The 24,482-nt window shown below is 39.7% G+C and overlaps 1 long non-coding RNA gene across 2 annotated transcripts in view; it reads right to left on the minus strand.

Annotated features, from left to right (window-relative positions):
- Nucleotides 1-24,482, minus strand: part of LOC107180393 — a 286,205-nt gene that overhangs the window by 16,318 nt on the left and 245,405 nt on the right. Inside the window, exon 1 of one of the 2 annotated variants that reach the window (XR_006212058.1) lies at nt 12,507-12,574. The exons of the other annotated variant lie outside the window; for it this stretch is intronic. This is a non-coding gene — a long non-coding RNA (uncharacterized LOC107180393). Of the gene's footprint in view, nt 1-12,506; nt 12,575-24,482 lie in introns of those variants that run through there. 2 annotated transcript variants of the gene reach the window in all.

A 24,482-nucleotide genomic window follows, 5' to 3' on the forward strand; every position in this document is an offset into this window, starting at 1 on the left:
AAATATTTATGAGTGTGTAATCTTAAGTAATTCAAAGGCACTTGTAGGGTTAGGCTAGGAGGTAGTAGGGACAGAGAACCATGCTCTAGTTAGCACAACAAGTTGGTATTTTAAGTCTGGCAATGAAGGGATAGCGGTGAATACCGGATACTAGGGTTCAAATCCTACCTCTGTAACTTACTATGTGACTCTGGGTAGGTTACACAACCTTACTATGCCTCAATTTCCTTATTGTAAAGTGTAAAAATGCAATGCTCAATCTTGTGGCACTGTTTTGATACTCAAATTGATATACAAAAAGCTCTTAAAAGACTGCAAGGCTCATAGTGAGAGCTACATAAGTGTTAACGATTATGATCATGATTATTCTACTGTTACAAACTCTGCAATTTCAGAAGAGGCAAATAAGCACCCGGAACCTCATGCCCTGGATCCACAAAATGGGGATATTAATATCTTCACTGCAGGGGGCATTATTAACTGAAATGTTAAATGCAGAGCTTGTGTATCTGCTAGACATCCTGTAGATGTTTAGCAGATGCCCTTTGGTTTCATAGTAATAGCCCAAACTTCGTGGAATGCCTTGGCCTTGACCTTGGCCCTGGCTGCTGTTGACAGGCTGTCTTCCTGTGTATATCCTTATAGGTCTTCCTCCTCCAGGTTTTCCTAAAGCAATGAAGCTCATGCAGAGGATAGGTCAGGTGTCTCTCACCCAGACATAAAGATGGGCCACCCATGCTTGGCAAGGACCATGTTAGTGAGCCCAACACTACCTGATGACCGCATGCTTCCTTTGTAAGTTGTTTAATGATGGTGCTTCAGACATCCCGGACCCTTGACAATTTTCCGTGTCTTGCTCTGAGTGTCACACTCAGTGGGGGAAAGGTCAGCAACAAAGAGGAGGTGGACACAATGAGGAAACTCTTGTGCCAACACCTGTCAAAGAGAGATGCAATGACCTTTCAATGGCTCCCCTTGGGCTCTCCTTGATGCAAATCTGGGAGGCATAAGACGGGGCTGCTGCTCTCTGTAAAAAGAATCCATCACCCAGCCATTTCCCCAGGTCCCATTAAAATGCTGACACCATTAATCTGCACTACTTTACTCCTCATTATGCAGAAATGTGCTCCTGATCAAAAGTCCCCTTGTGTAGCAGCCTGATTCATCACCAATAGCTATGGGCCACACACCAGAAATTCATAATCGGTTGACATTATCCACCCAAATCATTCCCAGGATTTGAAAGCCTAAAATGATGTCTGTCATTGGGAAGAGGCAACCACACAGGATGCAATCTGTAAACATCTGCAGATAGCACTGGTGTCTAATACAATGGATTCCCTTTTGAACATGGTTAAATTAAGGAATGAGCGATCTCCCTTGTACATGTTTGGGTCATCTGTTTTCTGAGAACTCACCCACATTCCCATGTGGGAACTAAACAGTTTGGAGACTCAAGGGGTACCTAGGATAGGGAGATGCAGTCTCCGTGATACAAAAGTCCTAGCTTGGGGACACAAAGCCAGAGACATTTCTACTATGAGCTTACATACTTCTGAGTGCAGTGCCCTTTCCCCAACACCCACATTTGACGGTTGCCACTGAGTCCTATGTGAACTTGCATTCTGCCCTCACTTCTTCATTCTGTCTTTCAGTGCCTCACACAGGAGTGACTTGGATTAAATAATGAACTGTGAGTTGTAAATGTGTTCTGACTCTGAGTCTGTTCTCTGGGTGATAACCTCTCAGTTGACTAGAACATTTTTTTGTAAGAAATGGAGCCCTAAATCAAGCTTGTTAATAAAACTAATAGCTACCTAATTCCCTGAGAGATGATCAGGTACCAGAGACTGTGGCATGTGCTTTGCAAGCATCATAGCAATTATTTTTACAAACTGCCACAACTTCATAGGATTGTTACGGGAACTTAAAAATTAATACACATAAAATACTTAAAGCATGGTAAGTACTCAGGAAATGATATTCATTAGCATTATGGATCCCTGCTAAACATTCCACAAACAGGGCAGCTTTATCTCCATTTGAACATCTTCTGACAAGAAAATTGCTTCTGAACACTCTATCTCAATTCTAGACCCTTCTGGCCATTGGGTTGAACTGTCGTGACTTGGGCTAGACAGAGTCTGCATCTTCCCAGGTCCCATCTACTGTTTGTATATTTGCCTCCTACCTAAATAGAAGAAGTCCAGTTCTTTCCATTAAGAAAATATCCCTAGAATAATTTAAAAAGTAATCCAAATCTTGTTAAGTCTTGTATTAGCTAGGCCTAAAAAAAGTCATTTCTTTCCACTGGCCCTTCTATGACTCGAGCTTCACTTCTTAACTTAACATTTAAAACCAACCATCCTCCACCTCACGGTGCTTCATGCTGAAGAACAGTGGTCAACGAGCCAAATGACTTCTCTACTTAAGCAAGAGAGGAAATAGGTACTAAACAGGCACCCAGGGACTTTCCTCAAGGATTAAACAGATGCTATCATTTTGCCATATTCGCTTCAACTTTCTTTTAAGGAAGAAATAATACAGTATGGCTAAAACCTCACTACACATTCCTCCACCTGTCTCTCCCTCCCTGGAGGTGACCAAGTTGGAAGTTGATTTGTAACTTTTTCTATGTGGATACAACTGGATGTTTCCACAAATAATATGTAGTGTTGTGAAAATTTAAAATTTAAATAAATGCTTCCATGCTGTGCCTATCATTTGATACCTTACTGTTTGTACTCCAGTTATACACATTTTTTAAATACTTGTTTTTTTTTAAGTTTAGTGTTTATTTTGAGGGAGAGAGAGAGGGAGAGAGCAGGGGAGGGGCAGGGAGACAGGGAGAGACAGAATCCCAGGCAGCCTCTGTGCTCATATAGTACCAAGCCCAACGTGGAGCTCAATCTCACAAACTGTGAGATCATGACCTGAGCCAAGATCAAGAGTCAGACACTTAACCAAGGCGGAGGCTCCTTACCAGTGGTATAGAATGTAGGCAACGCTTCCATATTACAATTTTTCATTTTAATTCTTTCTTGCTGTTGTATAGTGATCTACTGTGTGAGTTAGCCACAGTTTATTCAATCCCATTATATAGGACAATTACCTGTAGGTTAATTAGGTTGATTTCATTTTTTTAAAAAATACACACACACACACACACACACACACACACACACACATATATGTATATATACATGCATCTAAATATATACATAGATATGCACATATATACATACACAATCTCCTCTTATATATATATACATCCGTGTGTGTGTGTGTGTGTGTGTGTGTGTGTGTAAGCACAGAGACCCACACACATACTCTCCCCTTGTATATGTGCCTGGGTGTGTGTGTATGAATTTCATATAAATTACCAGTGGCATAGAATAGGCTGTCATAGAACATGCCCACCTAACAGCATTATTGGATATTGAAAAATTGTTCCCCCAAATTGCTATGCCAATTTATTAACACCATTAATATATGGAATCATATACTTGATCTCAAAAACATAAAATTAGGAGAGATTATATAGGTCACATTTCCTACTCACCAATCTAATAAAATTAGAAATAATCACAGTAAAAGGCAAAAGCCAAAATCACTTGAAAATTGGAAAAAATACAGGATAATTGAATTATGAACCTTGGAAGCAAGTGATGAGGTAAATTGTTGCATATGAAAACCTACAGAAGGTAACACAAAACTGTACTCAGTGGGAAATATAGAGCCACATATTAAATTCATAAATTTTAAAATGCATTCTTTTCAGAACCAAAGAATAAGAACAAATTAAGAAATGTGGTACTCAGTAAACCAGAAAGTAAGAAACAAAAGGAAGGAAGAATTAATAAAGTCTATAGTTAATAAAATTTTAGAAGTAGCAATGACAAGGAAACCCAAAATCTGTGTCCTTAAAAGACCAATGAAACATATCAGGAGTTTTGTTGAGGAGAGAGAAGAGAGAGAGAGAGAGAAGAAATAGGCAAGATTATAAAAAAGAAGATATGACTGCAAACAGCAGATTAAAATAATGAAAAGGAATCATACCTATAATTTTATGGAATCAGTTGGAAAACTTACTGGAAATTCATGATTTCTTAGAAAAATATACATTGACTCAGGAAGGGAAAAAATAGAATACTATATTACTCTAAATAATACTAAATAATTAAAATTTATCACTGAAAAAGGCAACAAGACAGACTAGTTCAATGTTGACTTTCATCCATCATGTTTAAAGTCGCCAACTCAAATGTTATAGAAGCTAGTTCTGACCATAGAAAAAAATGAGAAATTGGCCAGTTTTACATGCAGCCAGAAAAACACTAAAATCTGATGAAGATAGTATAAAAAATACCAATCACTTTCACTTAGGAATATATAAACACAAATATTATATAAAATGTCAACAAATTGAAACAATGATACACCAAAGAGTAACCCCTGTGAGAAGCAGCAAAGGTGCAAAGTCTCATTTCAACTCCTAGGGAAAGGATGGATTATTTCAAAATGGCACTGGCAAAACTGACTATCCATCTGGAAGAAAAACGTCCAAGACCATATACAAAAATATATACCTTAAAGTCTTAAAAGTAACAATAAAATCCTCTATAAAAACCAATAAACGTACCAATAAATAAATATGCACTTCTTGACGAAATCTGGGAACCCAAATGTCTTTGCATTACATGACACAATTGCATACAACACATATAATATTAATTATTATAGTATTTAAAGTAACCATACATATTGACAAAGAAAAGAAACTCTAAAGGAAAAATCTGTGAGGATATGAATAATAACACACGAGAAAAATTAGAATGGCTCACAAACATTTAAACATGTCCAAAGTCAGAATCAGAGGCATACAAATTAAATAACAGTCAAATAATAATTTGTACCCACGAAAGGTAACTTTTTAAATTTAAAAACAGCCATTGTTGTCAGGGATATAGGAAAATGGGTACTCCCATAGATTAATCATAGAAATCAGAATTTTTAACTTGTATTATGAACAACCTGACAACACTTGTTAAACCTAGAAATACACCTAACCCACAACCCAGCAATACCAATCTTGGGACTCTGTTCCATAGAAATAGAGCTCCAGTGTGGGAGGCTATTTGGGTACTGTTTTGAATATTATATCTGTATTTTTGGAATCAGAATGAATGTTAATATATTTGAAATAAAAGTGAATAGATTGACACACATATATAAATGCATACACACATATTAAAATTACATAATTATCTCCAGAAAGGCAATCATATAGTACATATTTTTCTGCAGTGTGCTTTTCTAGTTCAACAGTAGCTCATGGATATCCTGTCAAGTCAAAAGGTATGCCTCTAACTAATTCTTGTTAATTATGCAGATTATTTTTTGATGTGGTAAGATAATTTAGTCAAACATTCCTACAGACTTGGGTGGCTTCACTGGTAAACATTTAAAGAAGAATGAATGTTAATCTGCATCAACTCTTCAAAAAAATGGAAAAGGGGTGAATGCTTCCCAAAAAATTCTGAGTCCAGTATTACCCTGATACCAAAATCAGGCAAAGACTTCATAAAAAAAATTATAGACCAATATCTCTGGTGAACATAGGTGAAAAACTCCTCAGCAAAACGCTACCAGACCAAACCTACCAACGTATATAAAGAATTATACACCATGACCAAGTGGAATTTATCCCCAAGTTTGATTTAACATTTGAACACAAATTAATGCAATACACTATATTAATGGAATAAAGGATAAAAAATATGATCATCACAATAGATGCAGAGAAAGCACTTAACAAAATCTTACATGCTTTAATGATGAAAACCCTGAACAAACTAGGAACAGGAGATAATTTCCTCAACCTTATCAGGCTAAATATTTACAAAAGAACACACAGCTAACATTATACTTCATGGTGAAAGACAGGATGCTTTGTCTCCTAAGACCAAAAAGAAGGCAAGGATGATTCCTCTCATCACTTCTGTTCAACATTTCTAGTTATAGTCAGAGTTCTAGCTAGGGTATTTACATAAGAAAAAGAAATAAAAAGCATCAGGTTTGGGTAGGAAGAAGTAAAAGTACTTATTTTTGAAGGTATCATGACCTTGTACATAGAAAATCCTGAGGAATTCACTTTAGGTAAAAACCTGTTAGAACTAATAAGAGTTTCGCAAGGTTACAGGACACAAAAGCAATATACAAAAGATCAATTTTATATAGATATAGATATATATAAATTATTTCCATATATATAAATAAATGTTTATTTTTGAGAGACAGCATGAGTGGGGGAGGGGCAGAGTGAGGAAGACAGAGGATCTGAAGCAGGCTCTGCACTGATAGCAGCCTGATGTGGGGCTTGAACTCATGACCTATGAGATCATCACCTGAGCTGAAGTCAGACACTTAACCTACTGAGCCACCCAGGTGCCAAGATCAATTATATTTCTATACACTAGGAATGAAATATCTAAAAATGAAGTTAAGATAACAATTCCAATTATAGCATTATAAGGAATAAAATAGGAACAAATTTAACCAGAAAAAAGTACAAAGCTTATACTCTGAAAATTACAAACATTATGGATAGAAATAGAAAAACATACCAAAATAAATGAAGAGTTATCCCATGATTATGAATTGGAAACCCTTAGTATTGTTAAGATGGCAGTACTCTCCAAATTGATCTATAAATTCAACAAAGTCTCTATCCAAATTTTAGCTGGCTTTTGTTGTTGTTGCAGAAACTGTCAAGGTAATCTCAAAATGTATACAGAATGCAAGGGACACAAAGTGACCAAAACAATCTTGAGATGGGGGGAGAATCAAGTTGGAGGACTCAACACTTGTCCAATTTCAATACTTACTACAAAGGAACAGAAACCAAGACAGTATGGTATTGGTAGTAAAATAGCCATCTGTGGTATAGAATTGAGAATCCATACCTAAACCCTTACATTTACAATCAATTGATTTTTGGCAAGGTTGTCAAGACAATAAGGGGGGAAGGAAGAGTCTTTTCTATAAATAGTGCTGGGACAACTGGATAGCCACAGACCAGGGAATGAAGTTGGGCCACTTCCTTACACCATACAAGACAACCACAGTGGATCATGGACCTAGCCTTAGAAGCTAAGTTATAAAATTCTCACAAGAAAATGTAGGAGTAAAAATTCATGACCTCAGGCTAAGCCATGGTCTTCGTGATATAGGACCAAAAGCATAAGCAATAAAAGAACAACTACGTAGATTGGACTTCATCAAAATTTAAAAACTTTTGTGTATGAGGGGCACCTGGGTAGCTCAGTTGGTTAAGCGTCTGACTACGGCTCAAGTCATGATCTCATGGTTTTTGAGTTCGAGCCCCACCTCAGGCTCTGTGCTGACAGCTCAGAGACTGGAGCCTTCTTCTGGATTTTGTGCCTCCCTCTGTCTGCCCCACCCTGCCCACACTCTGTGTGTCTCTCAAAAATAAATAAACATTAAAAGAAAAAAATTTAAAAAATAATAAAATTTAAAAAATTTAAAAAATCTTTTGTGTATCAAAGGATACTATCAAGAAAGTAAAATGACAAATGCAGAATGTGAGAAAATATTTGCAAATCATATATTTGATAAAGGACTTGTAGCCAGAATATTTAACCCTTACAATTCAACAATAAAAAGATAACCCAAAGAAAAAATGTGCCAAGTGTCTGAAGATATAGGTCTCCAGAGGAGATGCAGAAATGATCAGTAATCACATGAAAAGGTATGCAATATTGTTAGTCACTAGGGAAATGCAAATCAAAACCGCAATGAGATTCTGCTTCCTACCCAGTAGAATGATTATCATAGAAAAGCTCATAAGAAGTGTTGGCACAAAGGTGGAGAAATTGGAACTCTTACCCAATGCTGGTGGAGGGTGAAGTGATGTGGCTGCTTTAGAAAACAGTTTTGTCATACCCCTTACACCGGTAAACGTAGAGTTGTCCTATGACCCAACAAATTCATCCCTAGATGTACACGTAGGTGAATACATATACCCAGACAAAAATGTGCACACAAATGTTCATAACAACATATTCACAAAGCCAATAAGTGGAAACAATCAAAGGTTCAAACACGAATGAATAAATAAAATGTGATCAACTCATTTGATAAAAAAAGCAGTAACAAGGAAGTTCTGATGCGTGCTACAGTCTGGATGAACATAAAAACATTATGCTAAGAGTAAACTCAGAATAGCCCACCCATTGTATGGTTTCGTTTATACAAAATGTCCACAATGGTGAACCCACGAAGACAGAAAATAGATGAATGGTTGTCGTAGGCTTGGAGAGATAATGGGGAGAGACTGCTAATGGGCATGGGGTTTCTTTAGGAAGGTGATAACTATGTTCTAAAATTAGACTGTACTAATGGTGTGCAGTTCTGTACTAAAACTTATTGAATTGTGCACTTTAAATGGGTGAACTATATAGTATGTAAATTATGTCTAAATAAAGCCTTAAAAAATGAAAGAATGGATCGAGAGTCCAGAGATGAATCAGACTGGCCTACATTTGGGGCCTTGTATTATGAAATGTCTCTTATCACCTGGGAGACTCCAGGTTCTTTACCTATTCCAATGTCTATTTTAAAATGAAATAAAGTATTAAGCCTTTTATTCTTCCGTGGAAATTTATATTACATGAAAATTGCCATTCTGTTCCAGAATGTAAAGAAATATCTCATTGTAAATGGTATGCCTATCCCAAATGGATAGCTAGAAGCAGCTGAAAAGCATGTTGTGAAATTTTGGAAACAGTGAAGTTAATGAAAAGACATATTTATAACATCAACAACTTTAATGCCAAACTGGGAAAATTAATTATAAAGTGATTTGAAGGGGTTGGACCAATGAAAGAATCTTAAAACCATCAATATAATATATGCTATAAAACCATAAATATAATTTTCATCTCTTAGTTTCTTCACATATCAAAACTGCAAGTTTTTATTCTGGAATGTGCTAGTTGCAAAGGTGAATGTCAACTCATAGTATTTTTTTCATTAGCACTCATTTGGGAACAAATTATTGACTCAAACTTAACATATATAGACGTTTCTAGAAGTATTCTAGGAAAGTTAACTAATAATTAAGTATGACTAATACCGGGAAAAAAAGGCATGTATCAGGGCTGATTCACAAGTAAGATCTTTCTGGAGTTCATGATGGTCTGCATGTGTAGTCATCTAGAGTCTTCGCAGCCTCCACAAAACTTGTGGTTACCCTCCTTTAGCCTCTTTAAATGGGCACAATAGGCCACCCAAAATCTCGTAAAAGGCTGCTAGAATTTCTTGCTTTTGAAGAGTTTTCTCACCATCCTCTGTCAGTGTGTCCTGATCCTCGCTTTCAGCTTTACTAAGTTAGAAGCTCCATTCCAGTTCCATGTCTTGCTTTTTTAACATTTTGAGGGGAGACTCAGAACCCCATGCATTTCTGCTGTTACAGAGTATGAGAGTTTCCAAACGGTCAATGAGCACTACCTATACCCCAGAACCTCCACCCTTCTCACTGAAGTGGAGGTGATAAAAGTAATTATTATGAAGCACACAATATAAATCAATTTTGACACAGGTGCTTTGTACCTTTCCATCTTCATGGCCATTGTCTGCCATTGGATTTCAATGGGAAATGCGTTAAGTGTTTCAGGAACTTTAATACACTTAAGCAACTATTTAATAGGGTCAGAATCCGAGTATTTAGTCCAGCGCCAGTGTTTCCCTCAGCTTGGCCTAAGAACAGGTGTTAAGGTCACCTGGTTGTTTGTTAAGCAGACAGATTCTCTGGGCCCAGCCCAACCCCCTGAATCAGACTGGGTGGATAGGAGGGATGGGTGGACATGTTAATACTTCACAATTTCCATTGGAGACTGTGATACACGCAAATGTGAAAAGGGACTACATTCTTCCTTGAGCGTTTAGTGCAACATTTCAGCAATTTCCTATGAAGACTCAGTCCCCTCATGGCTGAAGTACACATGAGCACCATCATTTCTACAGTGTATAGAAAAGGATTTTCTTCTCTTTACAATCCCCATTTGTTATACTGTTCATGATTCAGTATGTACCAGAAAATCCAAAAGGAAAAAAAAACACACACACACAACAAATTATTCATTGTGTCTGTGGCACCCCTTGACTAAAAAGATAAGCTCACGAACCTGGTTTTTACTGTCATTATTCAAACATATGGAGAGGACCCCCACCACACAACTCTCACGGCTCAGCTGCAGGCTTGTTCCAGAGCTACTAAACCCTCTTGCTTATGACTTAAAGTTGAGTTTCCAAACACAGTCAGTCTGCTCCTATTTCAGACACAAGATCACAGGCATGGGGAGATGTTAATAGACTTCATACTCTTGAGAACATGGCCCTCACAATGGCAGGGGGAAGGGTTTTTATTGGATGCTTGGTAGAAAAGTTTTGTTTAGGATTTAGACAACTGGTTCTATGCATTGTCCACAAATGTAAATAGAAATCCTCTCCAACACCCAACACAATGCCTCATTAACGGCAAATTGCATCACAAAGTTGGACCAGATGAATGTGTCAAGGTACTAACCGAGGGTGAATATCAGAACCTGAAGAGACCTTTCATGGGGCTGCTTTGGATGTGTGCATCTCTTTTCACAATTAAGAAAACATGATCACTGGGGCGCTTGGGTGGCTCAGTAGATTAGGTGTCTCACTTCAGCTCAGGTCATGATCTCGCCGTTCCCGAGTTTGAGCCTTGCATTGGGCTTTGTGCTGACAGCTTCAAGCCTGGAGTTTGTTTCAGATTCTGTCTCTCTTTCTCTGTCCCTCCCCCACTCATGTGAGCTCACTGTCTCTCAAAATTAACATTAAACAAATGAAAGAAAAAGAAAAGAAAAAAAACCCATGATCCCTGGTCAAGACTCAGATCCTTTCCCCAGAGGATCAGGTCCCTCCATCTCCATCTGTTTCTCCAGAGTGTGGGGCACTTGGTTTAGAGTAGATTGTGCCATCTATGTGCCAGGCTCTGTGAGTCTCTGACTTTTATAGATTTCTCGGTTGTATTTTGTTTGCCCAAACCACTGTGACTTCAGACAGTGTTATTTTCCCACTCCTTCTTTATGTAATACCGATACCTGCCCTCTGCCTGACAAAGACAAATAAAAGGCACACTTATTGAGAGAATAAAATGAACAAGAAAGAGAAGATGATACTCCGAAGATGCTACTCATTACCAGACACAAGAAAAGGAGAGGAAGGTGCAGAAGATAATTTCAAAAACACAATCCTACTGAGCTGGCAGCGCTGAGGCCTTAGAATACCCCCTTTTAGGGTAAAGTTTCATTCCTGCTGACATGACAGCCATTTTCCCAGCAAAGGAAGTTTAACACATTATATAAATACCCCAACACACATACGCAGTGGTAGTAATAATTAGTTTTCTCCCCTTTCATCTCCATTGTGCCTGCCCACACATATTTCCTATTTCGAGCTTTGGTGTAACAAATGCATCTTTCAAACTGGAAGCCCACGCCTTGTGTGCACAAACACAGGTCTCTTTATCGCCCGGCGCAGTCTCTCCAGCTCGCAGAACTGAACAATGAGGCATTTTCTTTCCTCCCCGGCCCCGGGGCACTGACAGAATTCGTTTAATTTCCTTGTAAAATGTAATCTGCAGATAATAATAGGTCACTCACAGCAATATCACTCCACTCGCCCCAATCGCCCATCGCTGCGCTAATTGTGGGATAATGGAAGAGACAGCTAAGGCACGAGAATGGAATGGGACTTGGGCATTCTGTTTTTGTGATGCTGTGAAGGACGATGGAAGAGAAAGTGGGAGGGAATGCCATAGACACTGCCCCCCTCTCAACTGACTCATGAAAGAAACAAAGGTAAGGCTCCTCGTGTGCAGGACAGCCTTGATATGCTTGATGTCACCTGCAAAGCCCACAGGATTTTGGTGTTTTACTGGGCACAGGCTCTCCCATACCTGATGGAGAAGCTTCCTGGGAGGAAGCAGAGTAGCCACGTGATTGCTGGGCAGGTGACGATCACCCATTTAGTAGTTAATCTTGTTTTAACATATTTCTAATATGTTGGTCACAAACCTCTAAGCCCAAAAGAGAGGCACAGCCTGTTTCTGTATAGTGCGGCCTTCCTCAGGGTGACAGCCTTCATCTGCCCGCCGGGTGCTGTGTTCTCTTGTTTCTGAGTTGGCCAAATCATGAACTAGCATGAAAGGTGGGTCCCGGGAGGACTATGCTCAACCCACTCACTTAACTGGTATCATAACACGGTTTCTTATTACACAGGTAACACACAGTCGTTGTCAATTATTCGGAAAGAGGGAAGACAGCAGAAACAGGGCCCCCTCCAGAGAAGCCCTGGGTGCAGGCCGTGAGGGTGAAGCAAGCCGTTCTGTGTCAGGAGAGACAGCAGCAAAGGTGGGGCTTGTGCTTACAGTGAGGTTCGGAAAGCCATACCTGAAAAGAGCCTGCGTCTGTCCCTCTCAGCTGTCGATGTCACCCATGGGCTCCGTCTCACCCTCGCTTTCCGCCTACTGGGTGAGGCAGAGGGGTGCTGCTCGGCAGGGCCTCGGGTGCCTCTCCTGCCAAAAAAGCAGAGGCTGCTGGGTCAGCTCGGCAGGCTGGCTCCAGGGCGTCGGGCCAGATGGTCAGGCTCTGAAAGAGGGAAGGAGCGGCCCGTTCCCCGCACTCACTCTCCAGCCTGGTTTGGGTACGGGCAGCTGGGAAATATGCCCACACCCTGGAGACAGAGGGGAAAGTCAGAACGAGACAGAGTGAGCCTGAGGAAAAAAGTCTAGAAAGTGAGGTAGTGAAGAGGAAGGCACAGAGGAGGGAACAGGGGATGGGGGAGACAGGCACAGGGGACAGGGGCGAGCTGGGACCCAGGGGAAGAACATGGGGACGGGGATGGAGAGAGAAAGAGAAACAGGCAAGAAGGACTAGATTGCAAGGAAGAAGCCTGAATACAATAGAAACCAACAGGAGCTCTGTGGAGCTCCCCAGGGCCTGAGGGGGCTGTGAAGCCGACTGACCTGTGCCGGGCGCTGGGGGCCAAGCGTGTGCCCACGGTGGATGGATGCGTGTGAGGATGTGAGTGTGTGGTGGGGCAGTCAGAGCCGGAGGGGCCTTGACAGGCCTGGGTTTGAAAGCTTTCTCGGACTTTTCCAGTTCACTCTGCCACATCTACCCCTAGATCCTTCCAGCACCTCTGTGAGTTTCAGAACTCTTCTTTTTGTTCTTCCTCTCTTCCTTAGAAAGAGTCAGTTCTTCCCCCATTCCAGTCATTCTGTGGACAACCTGGTGACTCTGGTTTGTAACTGCACACACTGAGTTGTAGGAGGGGGTCACCTGGAGGGGGAGTCTTGGGGTCTGAAAGTGGTGTGGGGAAGGGAGCTGGGCCCCACAGGTGTGGGAGCGGTCCGATGGAGGGTGAGACCCGCTTCTTGCGGGGCACTGAGGGCTAAGCCACATGCTAGCTCGAAGGTCTGATGCAGGAAGGCAGGCACAAGGGTCATTCCTGAGCAGTCAGGCGGGTGACTACTCTCTGTCCAGGAGGCCGGCTGTGGGTGCATTAATGGAGTGTTGCAGGCACCCGGATGGATGGACACCCGCTCCAGGGCACAAAGACCACGATGGAATTCTGGAGGCCAATATGGGCTGGGGGAGGGGGGCGGGTGAAGAGAAAGCTCAGTCTGCAGGCAAGGAGAACGAATGGAAGTGGAGGAGATCCACGGTAGAAAGTGGGGTTTCCCAGCAAATGCAGCTGGGCCTCTCTCTCCCAGGTCACAGCAGGTGACTTGATTCAAAGCCTCTCGAGGTGGAAGGAGGGAAGCAGCTAGAACCTTCTGCCTGTGAAAGTTGTTTCCAGTTCTGGACAAGGTGGATCCATTTGTGGGGAACAAGAAGAAGAGAGTCAGATGTGATGCCTGTCTTATAGGTATGCGCAGGTACACAGGACGGGCAAACACACACACATCCCCCACCCACCCCCCAGAAAGGAATGTTAACTTTATATCCTTGCTGCTCAAAGTGCAGGCTCTCGTGCCCCATCGAGGACATACTGAATCAGAATCTGTGCTTTAAGGAGAGCACACCAAAGTCTGGGAAGCAGTCCCGTACCAGGCAGGGGATCAGGGAAGGCTTCTCAAAGGGCTGGCAATTTCATGAGTTGGGCATTACTCTCTTTGTCATGCAAGTGAGGAAATGAAGTTTGAAAGATTCTGTATTAGTAGCCCAAGGTAGCATAGCTATTAAATAAAGGTTGGTCCTCAAACTTGGGTGTAATGTCTCAAAATTAAATTTGTTAAACTAAGAGTACCACTTATTCATGGCTACTCTGTGCCAAGCCCAGAGCTGAGTATGATGAGGGAGCGTGGGGCAAGCTGAGGACAGAGGGCAAGCTAGCACAACCCTCCCCTCCTCCAGGTTGGATATATGTGATATTCCTCAGGCTCTCCTGGCTGCCCAAGGACAAAGGAAAGGAAAGAAAACAGATGGCTGATAGAGATCACAGTCATACAGGACATAGGTCTCCATCAGTTTACAAATACCTTAGTAAATTACAAGAAAAAGCCAATCTTTTTTTTTAATATTTATTTTTGAGAGACAGAGAGAGACAGAGTGTGAGTGGGGGAGGGGCACAATGAGAGGGAGACACAGAATCCAAAGCAGGCTCCAGGCTCTGAGCTGTCAGCACAGAGCCCGACGCGGGGCTCAAACTCAAGAACCACGAGATCATGACCTGAGCCGAAGTCGGATGCTTAACCAACTGAGCCACCCAGGCGCCCCAAGAAAAAGTCAATCTTATCAATAGCCGAATCTCCAGAAACCTATAGACTCAGTTTCCAGGGGCCCTAACATCACCCCTCCACAGTGATATGGGGAACAAAGGCAAGACGGAAATGGCAGGTAAAATTAAGTTTCCTCATAACCTGTAGCTCATTGGCAAATACTTGAGGCAAATACAGAGTATACCATATCTCCAGGAATTCCCTACAGTCCTAATGTCTTACTAGAGGGAAACAACCTTAGCTTGACAATAGCAAGGCCTCAGGTGTCATAGGAGTCTTCTTTAGCATATCAAAGTCCCTCTGGAGGCCTCCCTTTGACTTTACCTCCCCCAAGTCCATACTATATAAGAACCACTCTTTACAACCCCAGTGCAGCTTTTTCTGCCCATAGGGCCTGTCCTGTGCTTTAATAAAATCATCTTTTTGCACTAATGATGACTTCAAGAACACTTTCTTGGTTGTCAGCTCCAGACCCCCCCACTATCACCCCAAAACCTCATCGAGTACTTTATTATATCCATTATCTACTTGGATTCTCACAACCACCAAGATATACTTTCTCCAATTCACAGGGCAAGAACTAGTTAACTCAGAGAGGTCAACAATGTTTCTCACAGCTAGCAAGAAGGAGAGCTGGGATTCAGATGCACACTGTCTAACCTCTACACCTGCACTTTACTTTTGATATTGTTCTGTATTGCCCAATGGCTGGCCACAATGACTTCATGCTGCAATTCTGTAGATGGAAAATCTGTTCCCCTATTCTTTTCCCCTCTCTGGTTACAACCGGCCACGGCAGTGAGGCCTGTGGCCAGCAGGCAAGAACCACCAAAGCCACACGTTGAGGACAGGTCTGTGCACATGCTGGTCAATAACACTGAGCACAAGAACTACAGACCAGCTGAGCATTTGGAACTTGACTGTGGGGGCAGAAATAGCAATTTGTGTTCTTTATGCCTGAGCTACACAGTTAATGTCTTCCCGTGGCCACAGGCTGGACCCCCTGGAGCTGCCAGCCTGGGAAAAGTTCAAGGAAATCGGGTTCCCAGAATGTCTCTGGGTTTCCTGGTAGCAGAATGTCTGGGGGACACGTCTGCTCCACTGTTTCTCTAATTATAACAAGACATCTTTCAACTCCCCCTGCTCACTGTTCTTCCCATGCAAACTCCAGGTGGCATTTCCTGTCCTCACAACTCTTGCTTCAAATGCAGGCAGCTGCGAATCCCTGCCCTCTACACTGTTCTGCAGAGCTGACGAAGGGGATGCCAGTGGACCTTCTCACAACTTTGTTTTCTGAGTTCCCTACTCCCCCAGCCTGTGTGTGAATGCATCTGCCTGTAGGAGGGAGCTCTCCAAAATGCAAACCACATGTGCCTGAAGCAAGACAGCTCCTTGTATTCTATTATACAAAAACTAGCAAAATCCAAAAATACAATCAAATCAGGTGACTGAAAATGTATATGGATCATAACGTACCCCTCAGGGACACAACCATTCAGAAGTCCCAGAGTCTCAATTCTGATTTTCTGAACTGCCTCTCTGAATGATCACTCTCTTGGGTTCAGATCGCCCCCAGGCAGGCTGGAGGCCATGGGCCCTGCTCAGGTGAGGCTGCTTAGTGGAGCAGGTTCTTAATAAGGCAGGTGTCAGTGGAGAGAGAAAATATCATTAGTGATTGTTTGTGAAGGAGGAAACGCTCACGGAGTGGCTGGGAAGGCAAGTGACTGCCGTAGCGGTCTATGATCAAAATATAGAGTCCTCATATCCACAGCGGGGCGGATCCCATCTCTGTGTTGGAAAGCAACGACCTCAGGACGACAAAGCCATCCTGTTACTAAGATTCCAGACCACTTAACAGGTACAGAAATATTTAAGGAAAATGGTGCCTGTTTGACTGTACTCATTGTAAAAGGATGTTGAGGCAGGCTTAGTGATTGTGGGAAAGTTACCTGGGAATAAAAACACAGCTTTTAGCTCTACAAATGCTTTTGAGATTAGAGGAGCCCCTTGGTGGCTTTGACTTTAAGTGGAGATTGTTCCCCTGAGAGAAATCAGCCTCAAATTTTCCGAGAGCTCATGGGCATAAGGAAGGAAATTGTTCCAGCAGGGAGGCTTTTATCAAAGAACCGGGTGTAAACTCAGAAGTAGAGAAAGGCACTCACTACATGTCAGTGGGATAGGCTGCTGGAGACCTCCAGTTAGAGAGAGGGCGGAGAAGACACGGGTACAAAGACAGAGGTGACCCTTCCCAAGGTGAGAGCTTCTCAGGAGACCACGGACAGGCGGCGGTTGAGGGGGGGATATGAGCTTGGGATTTTGAACCAAGACTCCTGGCTTGGAGAACCTGACCCATCTTATCTCTTAGCCAGTCTGACCCCAGAGGGATAAACATGGCTTTTGGTTTTTAGCGTTTCTAATTAAGTTATCATTTATATGCAACAGGATTCTCAGATTTTAAGTGTGCAGCTGAGTTTTGATAAACGTATTACCCGTGCTCCTACCAAGCCAGTTAAAATATAAAACATTTCCATCACCCCAAAATGTTTCTTCCTTCTCTTTTCAGCCAATACGCACCCCACCCCACCTCCTTTCCTTCCATGGGCAATCACTGTTCTGAACTCTGTCGTCACAGGTTTAGTTTTGCTTGTTTTAGAGCTTCATATAAATAAAAGTCACTAGTATGTATCCTTTTAGGTTTGGCTTATTTCACCCCAAAGAATGCTTTTAAGATTTGTTTGTCTCTGCTGTTGTGTGTAGAAGTTGGTTCTGGGGTGCCTGGGTGGCTCAGTCGGTGAAGCGTCTTTTTGTTTTTTCATGTGGCAAATTTCAGTTTATTTTTATTTTTTTTAAATATAATTTATTGTCAAACTGGTTTCCATACAACACCCAGTGCTCATCCCAACAAGTGGAAGCGTCTGACTCTTAATTTCAGCTCAGGCCATGATCTTGGGGTCTGTGGCACAGGGCCTTGTGTCGGGCTCCACGCTGACAGCATGGAGCCTGCTTGGGATCCTCACTCTGTCCCTCTACTGCCCGTGCTCTCTCCTTCTCTCTTTCTCAAAATAAATAAATAAATTATTAAAAAAAAAAAAAAAAGAAGTTGGTTCCATTTGATTGCCTAGCAGTATTCAATTATAAGATTATATCACTGTCTGTTTACCTGTTCACCTGTAGATGGACTCTGAGGGTGATAACAGTTTTGGCTATTAAGAATAAAGCTATGAAGAACATTCCTGCACAGGAGTTTTTCTGGACATAGGTACTCATTTACTTGGATAAATACCCAAGAGTGGGATTTCTGAGTTGCAGGGTAGATGTATTTTTAGCTTTATAAGAATCTATTAAATTGTTTCTCAACATAGTTGAACCGTTTTACATTTCCAAAAGCAATGTAAGAGCATTCCAGCATGTTCCACATCCTTACTAACCCTTAATATTGTCTGTCTTTTAAAATTTAGCTGTACTGATGTCTGTCTGTAAAGTGGTGTCTCCTGTAATTTGATTTCCCTTCTCTGAGGACTGTGTGATGCCACTTCTTACAAACTTGTTGGCTGAGTATATCTCTTCTTTTGCCAGTGATTTCTCCATTTTCTTCTTGGATTATTTGTTTTATTATTGAACTGTATGAGTTCTTTGTAGATTCTAGATAAAAGTCCTTTGCAAATATTTTTTTTCCAGTCTGCCGCTTTTCTGAAGGTGATTTTCTTCAAGAGCAGAAGATGTTAAAGTCTATTTTTTTTTGTAATTTATTATTAGTGCTATTGGAGTCTCATCTAAGAAATTTTCATCTATGTTATTGGCATGAAGATATTCTTTCATATTTTTATAGGAGTTGTCTAGTTGTAGCTTTTATGCTGAGCTATATGATCCATTTAAAATTAACTTTTGTGAATGATATGGGTAAGGATTGAGGTCTCTCCTGATTTTTTAATCTACCTGTCCAGTTGATCCAACACTATTTCTTAAGGACTTTCCTTTCCCCACTGAATTGCCTTGATACCTATAGATGTGAGTTTATTTATGGACTCTGATTTTTGTTCTAATTGAATTATTTGTCCTCACAATACAGCTGCACAAAATTTTCATTTGCTGAAGGTTTTCAAAATCAGGCACTATAAGTCTTCTATCATTTTTATTAAGATAGGTTTTGACTATTCTAGGGCCTTTGAATTTGCACATACATGTTAGAATGCATGTATCTATTAGCACAAATGGACCTGCTGGGATTTTAATTAGAAACACAATGAATCTGTAGAACAATTTGGGGAGGAATTAGATCTTAACAGTATTGAATTTTCCAATCCCTGAACATGGTAAACCTTTTGTTTATGTCTTTTTAATTTTCATCAGGACAGTGTTTTATAGTTTGCTGTGTAGAAGCCTGGCTTATATTTAAAGAAAAAAAATCTGTATCCTCAAATATTTTGTTGATGTCTGTTAATGTTGTTGTAGATGATATTACTTTAAAGTTCATTTTCCAATCACTATATTAGTTATCAACTGCTGTATAATAAACCACTCAACAATTCAGTGGCTTAATATAACAGTATTTTATATTCCTTCTCTATTGTTCCTTCTCTGTTTGGAGCCAATTAGATGGCAAATTCCAGGTCTCCTAAGGCTGCAGTGAAATATCAAACAAAACTGCAACCATCTGAAGGTTTGACCTGTGACTAGATGATCCCATCACAAATTAGCTCTCACGGGGTTGACAATTTGGTGTTGATCATATTCACTCTATGAGCCTCCCCATGGGGTTGCTTGAATATCTTTATATCAGGGTCACTGGCTTCCTCCACACATCCAAAAGACCTAAGGAAAAGCTGAAATGCCTTTTATGTAATGCCTTGTTACTTTTGACTTACTCTATTCGTCATTTAATGCAGCCCTGATTCAGTGTCTGGGGGGGGAATAAATAGTGGGAGGCAAGGATCACTGGGGACCATTTTGGAGACTGACTACTAATCTAGTCTATAGAAATAGAATTGATTTCTGTAAGTTGATTTGTATGCCATGCTAAATTGACAATAATTTTAGTAGGTTTTATTAGGTGCATTAATCCTATGTAAACAATCATGTCATCTGTGAATACAGTTATCTCTTCCTAATCTCATGCCTTCTACTTGAGTGCATTGGCTAAAATGTGCAGTACAATGTTGAATAGAAATGGTAAGAGTAGACATCCTTGTCTTCTCCGTCTCAGGTAGAACACATTTAATACTTAACCTAAAGCGAAATGTTGTAATGTTTTTTTCATGGATGTCCTTTATTAGCTTGAAAAACTTTCCTTCTATTTCTAGATTCCTGAGAGCTTTTCCCCCCTCTATAATACCATGAGACTGAATTTTGTCAAATGCTTTTTTCCTGCATCTATTAAAGTAATTACATAATTTTTTTCTGTTTTATTTTGTTAATGTGGTAAATTACACTAGGTTAGCATGCCCAAATCAATCAATTTTGCATTTTGGAATAAATCCCAATGATGCATTACCCCTTTTTTGTATTTCTGGATTAATTTTCCTAACGCACTTTTAAGGACTTTTGCATTCGGGCTATGAATTTATTTACTAATAATATGCTTGTTACGTTTTGATTATCAGAGTAATATTGACCTTAAACAGGTCAGAAGTGTTACCCAATTTTCTGTTTTCTAAAAGAAATTTTGTGACATTAGTGTTATCTTTCTTAAATGTTTCTTATAAGATTTTTTCCCTAAGTCAATTTCTCTAAAGACATATTACTATTCCCTTTGTATATATCTTATTTATTCATCTGTTGATGGATACTTAGGTTGTTTCCATGTCTTAGATATTGTGAATAATGCTGAAACCAACATGAGAGTGTAGATATCTCTGGAAGATTCTGATTTCAATTTCTTTGGATATATACCCAGAAGTGGGATTGATGGGTCATATGGTAGTTCTGTTTTTATTTTTTTATCAACAGTTGTGTGCATTACTCAGTGCTTTGATAAGTGTAGTCACCATCTGTCACCAAACATCATTATTAGAATATTACTATGTTCTCTATGCTGTATCTTCCAACTGCATAACCTATTTATTTTACAACTGTAAGTTTGTACCCCTTAATCCCCCTTATGTATTTCACCTGTCCTTACACTCACTTCCCCTTTGGCAAACATCAGTTTGTTCTCTGTATTTAAAAGTCTATTATTTGTTCATTTGTTTTAGTGTATGTACTAAAACACACACACACACACACATATATATATATATGCCTCATATATATATGTTTCACATATGTGTGTGTGTGTTTCACATATGTGTGTGTGTCTCATATATGTGTGTGGGTTTCATATGTATATATATGAAATGATATAGTCTTTCTTTCTGATTTATTTCACTGAGCATAATATCCTCTAGGTCCATCTGTGTTGTTACAAAAAGCAAGGTGCCATTCTTTTTTTTTTTTTTTTTTTTTTTTTTTTACAGATGAGCAATATTCCATTGTGTGTGTGTGTGTGTGTGTGTGTGTGTGTGTGTATCTTCTTTATCCCTTTATCTATCACTGGACATTTGACTTGTTTCCATATCTTGGCCAATGTAAATAATGCTGCAATGAATATAGAGGTGTAAATATCTTTTTAAGTTAATATTTTCACTTTCTCTGGGTGACCCGGTAGTGGAACTACTGGCTTATATGGCACTTTATTTTTAATTTTTGAGGAACCTCCATACTGTTTTCCACAGAAGCTACACCAATTTACATTCCCACCAACAGTGCAGGAGAGTTCCTTTTACTCTACATCTTGCCAATGTTTATTTCTTGTTTTGTTGTTGTTGTTGTTGTTGTTGTTGTTGTTGTTGTTGTTGTTTGAGTCTAGCAATTCTGAGAGGTGTAAGGTGAGAAGTCATTGTGGTTTGGATTTGCATTTCCCTAATGATGAGTGATGTTGAGCATCTTTTCATGTGTCTGTTTGCCATCTGTATGTATTCTTTGGTAAAATGTCTATTTATGTATTCTGCTCATTCTGCTCCTTGTTTTGTTGATAGTTTCCTTCCTTGTGCAAAAGTTTTTTATTGCGGTATAGTCTGAATATTTTTGCTTTTGTTTCCCTTGCTTCAGGAGACATATCTAGAAAAATGTTGCTAAGGTCAATGTCAAAGATATTACTGCCTATGTTTTCTTCTGGTTTTATGTTTTAATGTCTCACATTTAGATCTTTAACCTATTTTGAGTTTATTTTTCTGGGCAATGTAAGAAAGTGGTCCAGATTCATTCTTTTGCACATGGCTGTCTAGTTTTGCCAGCATCATTTTTTAAAGAATGTGTCTTTTCCCCATTGTATATTCTTGCCTCCTTTGTCATAGATTAATTGACCACATAAGCATGGGTTTATTTCCAGGTCATCTATTCTGTCCTATTGTCCTGTGTCCATTTTTGTACCAATACCGTACTGTTTGACTGATACAGCTTTGTAATATATCTTTTAATCTGGAATTGTGATACTTCTAGCTTTGTTCTTCTTTATCAAGATTCTTTTGGCATTTGGTGGTCTTTTGTAGTTCCATACAAATTTTAGGATCACTTGTTTTAGTTTTGTGAAAAATGTTGGTATTTTGATAGGGATTGCATTGAGTCTCTAGAATGCTTTGGGTACTATGGACATTTTAACAATATTCTTCTGACCCATAAGCATGGATTATCTTTCCATTTCTGTCATCTTTAATGTCTTTCATCACTGTTTTATGGTTTCCAGAAGAAAGGTTTTTTACCTCCTTGGTTACATTTATTCTTAGGTATTTTATTATTTTGGGTATAATTATAAAAAAGGGATTGTTTGTTTTTTAAAAGTGTTTATTTAAATTCCAGTTAGCATACAGTGTTATATTATTTTCAGGGGTACAATATAGTAATTCAAAACTTCCATATATAACCCAGTGCTAATCAAAAGTGTACTCCTTAATCTCTTCCACCAATTTACCCATCCCTGCCCACCCCTCCCGCTCTCTTCCCCTCTGGTAAATATCAGTTTGTTCTCTGTAGTTAAGACTCTGTTTCTTGGTTTGCCTCTCTTTTTTTTTTGTCCCTTTATTCATTTGTTTCTTAAATTCCACGTATGAGTGAAATCATATGGTATTTCTCTTTTTCTTTCTTACTTTCCTTAGCATAATACTCTCTAATTTCATCCATGTCATTGCAGATGTCAAGATTTCATTCTTTATTTTATGGCTAAGTAACCTATTTTATGGCTAAGCTATGTGTATATGTACCACATCTTTATCCATCAATTAAGGGACACTTGGGCTGCTGCCATATCTTGGCTATTGTAAACAATGCTGCTATAAACATCAGGATGCATGTATCCCTTTGAATTAGCATTTTTGTATTCTTTGGGTAAATACCTGGTAGTACAATGGGTGGATCATAGTGAGTTCTATTTTTAACTTTTTGAGGAAACTCCATGCTGTTTTTTAGAGTAGCTGCACCAGTTGGGATTCCCATCAACAATGCACGAGGGTTCCCCTTCCTCTACTTCTTTGCCAACACCTGATGTTTCTTGTGTTATTTTTGTCATTCTGATAGGTGTTAAAATGATACCACATTATAGTTTTGATTTGCATTTCCGTGATAAGTGATGTTGAGAATCTTTTCATGTGTCAACCATCTGTGTGTCTTTTTTGGAAAACTGTCTATTGATGTCTTCAAATTTTTTAACTGGATTATTCATGTTTTGGGTGTTGAGTTTCATAAGTTCTTTATATACTGTGGATACTAACCCTTTATCAGATAAGTCACTTGCAAATACTTTGTCCCAATCAGTAGGTTGCCTTTTAGTTTTGTTGTTTCCTTTGCTGTACTTTGCCTCAGGAGACCTATCTACAAATAGGTCGCTTTGGTCTATGTCAAAGAAGTTACTGGCTGCGTTCTCTTCTAGGATTTTTATGGTTTCAGGTCTCACATTTAGGTCTTTAATCCATTTTTTAATTCATTTTTGTGTATGGTGTAAGAAAGTGGTCCAGTTTCTTCTTATTTTCATGCTACTGTCCAGTGTTACCAACACTATTTGTTGGAGAGACCCTCTTTTCCACACTGGATATTCCTTTCTACATTGTCAAAGATTAATTGACCACATAATTGTGGGTTAATTTCTGGGTTTTCTTTTCTTTCTTTTTTCTTTTTTTTTTTAATTTACACTCAAATTAGCATATAATGGAACAATGATTTCAGGAGTAGATTCCTTAATTCCCCTTACCCATTTAGCCCATCCCCCCTCCCACAACCCCTCCAGTAACCCTCTGTTTGTTCTCCATATTTAAGAGTCTCTTATGTTTTGTCCCCCTCCCTGTTTTCATACTGTTTTTGTTTCTCTTCCTGTAGGTTCATCTGTTTTGTATCTTAAAGTCCTCATATGAGTGAAGTCATATGATATTTTTCTTTCTGTGACTGGCTAATTTCGCTTAGCATAATACCCTCTATATCGTTAAAGTGTCAGTACTACCCGAAGCAATCTACATATTCAATGCAATCCCTATCAAAATAACACCAGCATTCTTTACAGAGCTAGAACAAATAATCCTAAAACTTGTATGGAACCAGAAAAGACCCTGAATAGCCAAAGCAATCTTGAAAAAGAAAACCAAAGCAGGAGGCATCACATTTCTGGGTTTTCTATTCTGTT

This window comes from Panthera tigris, chromosome E2 (genome assembly GCF_018350195.1).
Source record: "Panthera tigris isolate Pti1 chromosome E2, P.tigris_Pti1_mat1.1, whole genome shotgun sequence".
Taxonomy (NCBI): Eukaryota; Metazoa; Chordata; class Mammalia; order Carnivora; family Felidae; genus Panthera; species Panthera tigris.